Source organism: Nestor notabilis, unplaced genomic scaffold, assembly GCF_000696875.1.
Source record: "Nestor notabilis isolate BGI_N333 unplaced genomic scaffold, ASM69687v1 scaffold13492, whole genome shotgun sequence".
NCBI classification, from domain to species: Eukaryota; Metazoa; Chordata; class Aves; order Psittaciformes; family Psittacidae; genus Nestor; species Nestor notabilis.
Window position 1 is genome coordinate 3653 of NW_009917988.1, and position 2552 is coordinate 6204.

The 2552-nt window shown below is 54.8% G+C and overlaps 1 protein-coding gene across 1 annotated transcript in view; it reads right to left on the minus strand.

Moving 5' to 3' along the window:
• The window catches only part of ARHGAP39 (Rho GTPase activating protein 39), a gene marked incomplete at its 3' end in the record, with an annotated part of 10416 nt that overhangs the window by 3644 nt on the left and 4220 nt on the right, over positions 1–2552 (minus strand). The window lies entirely within an intron of this gene.

Here is a 2552-nt window from a genome sequence, read left to right on the forward strand (position 1 = left end):
CCACCCCCCATCAATCCACCCTCCATCCATCCATCCATCCACCCTCCATCCATCCATCCTCCATCCATCCAACCAATCATCAAACCATCCATCCAACCAATCAACCAACCAAAACCACAGACAACCAACCAACCAACCATCCATCCATCCATTCATCCAGCTAAACAATGAACCAACCAAGCAACCAACCAATGAACCAAGCAACCATCCCTCCCCCAAGCAATCAAGCAACCACCCACCCAGCCACCCAAGGATCTCCTCCTCAACGGCAAGTGGTGCCATTGGCCAAGGTGAGTGGTGGCACCGATGGGCATGAGGAGGGAGGGGAACAGTGGGTGTAAGTGAAGCCACTCAAGAGGTTCTGGAGCCCTTTCTCACCTGGCTCCACGGTTACTCAGGCTTTGCAGTCGTGGACAGAAGCAGTTGGTGGTCTTAATGTGGCACACTGGGGAGGAGACCCCCCTGTAACCAGCCCCCCAAAGTCACCTTCAAGCAGGGTTCTCCAGCACCACATCCCCAGGAGGAGGCTGGTGGCTCCTCCAAGCCATGAGGAACATGAATGTTGTTTCTTTGCATCCCATGTGCAGAGGGACACAAGCTGGATCTAATCCTGCCTGAAGAGCACCCATCCAGGCTGGACCTCTGCAGAGCAAAGGGTAACCCTGGAGACCAATGTCCTGCTACTGGAACCAGCACAGCTCATGGGGATCACCCCAGGAGGTTGAGGGATACCCAAGCAGCTGATGATCATGGAGAAAGGGAAACAAGGACACTTGGGATGGGTTGGTCTCTGGTCCTGCAGCCAGCCAATGTGGCTTCATTATCTGTCAGCTCCTGGGCCAGCACCTCCTGGGTTTGGTGACCCTGTAGCCCGTCCCGTGGTAGGGAAGGACATGCCACACCATCCAGAGGTGATGTTGTTGTGGGGAGACCATGTCGGTGGCCCCGAGCAGGGACCATGTGCAAGGTGACCACAGTGGTGCCATGGCCCTGGGGTTGGGCTTTAGATGAGGAACACAAGAAGAGAAGCAGGATAGAACCAAAGTGAAAAGAGTCAGGGCCATGTGGAGGTGGCAAGACCAGGAGGGGACAAGGAAGCCACCCAAAGAGCCACCAGAGCTGCTGGTAGATGACTGAGCTTCTGCTTCTTCAAACAAGTCAAGTTTCTGGTCTTCTGCCTCAGCAGCTCATCCCTTCCCAGTGTTGAGGGCTCCTCTTTCCATGGACATCTCTCAGCTTCCATCTTGCACCATGGTGAGAACAGCAGGGACTTGGCCATGGGGACACAGGAGCTTCATCCCTTGAGAGACCCATCCCTGCTGTTCCTATAGAGGCCACATCACCCAAAAGGTCCTTGTGTGTCCTCCAACCTGCTGGTCAGCTGAAGGTACTGGTTTGGGTTGAAGGGAGCTTAATATTCATCCAGCTCCAAGCCCTGCCCCGGGCAGGGACACCTTCCACTGGAGCAGGTTGCACCAAGCCCCTGTGTCCAACCTGGCCTGTGAACACTGCCAGGGATGGGGCAGCCACAGCTCCTCTGGGCACCCTGTGCCAATGTCCCATTCCCATGGGCAAAAAAGCCTTTGCCAGATTATTTGCTGTTTCCCAGGTCCATGTCATGGGTCTCTCCTCTTGATTACACCAAGCTCTGTCTTCCAGGCAGTTTTCCAGGTTGGATTGTTCTCACTCGGCTCCTCATCCATTTCTCAAGAGCCATTAGAGCTTTTCCTACCATCCTCACATCATCTGTGATGCATTCAAAGCAAGGCAAGTGGCCTTCCCTCCAGAAACCCTCGTCCTCACCTCCCCACCTGCACAGCCCATCTTTGGGTTCTTCTGGCTGAGGGGACGTGGTCCAGCAGGTCCATGGGGGGCTATCAGCAGTAGAAGCACTACACCATCAAAGAATGGGCTATGGCAGCCCCAGGAGCTCCTCTGGGATGGGAGCTTGTGGCAGGAGGGGTCTCCAGGACCAGGGAAGCTCAGTCCCAGGGAGGGAACAGACAGCTCAGAGCCCTGGGAAGCAGGTCCTGGGAAGCTCGTGTGCTCGTGTCTCCTTCATCTCAAGGTTTTGAGGGATCAGCTTGCCAAGGATCAAATTCTTTGAGGAACCAGGTAACTAAGGACCACCTTTAAGGGACCAGGTAACTAAGGACCAACTCTGAGGGACCAGGTAACTAAGGACCAACTCTGAGGGACCAGGTAACTAAGGACCAACTCTGAGGGACCAGGTAACTAAGGACCAACTCTGAGGGACCAGGTAGCTAAGGATCAGCTACTATAAGAAACCAAATCTGGTGGCCAGGTTGGCAGTGCTGTTGATCCCAATGTACCATGGAGGAGACCGAGGTGGGATCTCCATGGGGTGCTGCCTGTGATCAGATGGAACAACCTGCACCAGTGATGAAGCTCCTCAACCTACTTTCAGTCCTCACTGGGAAAACCTCCTGGAAACTTGGAGTTACGGGTGGGTCTGGTGCCAGGTTCAGCCATCACTCGCATGGCTGGAACTGGGGTGGTGGGTCAAGACCCCAACTCAATGTGGCACTACC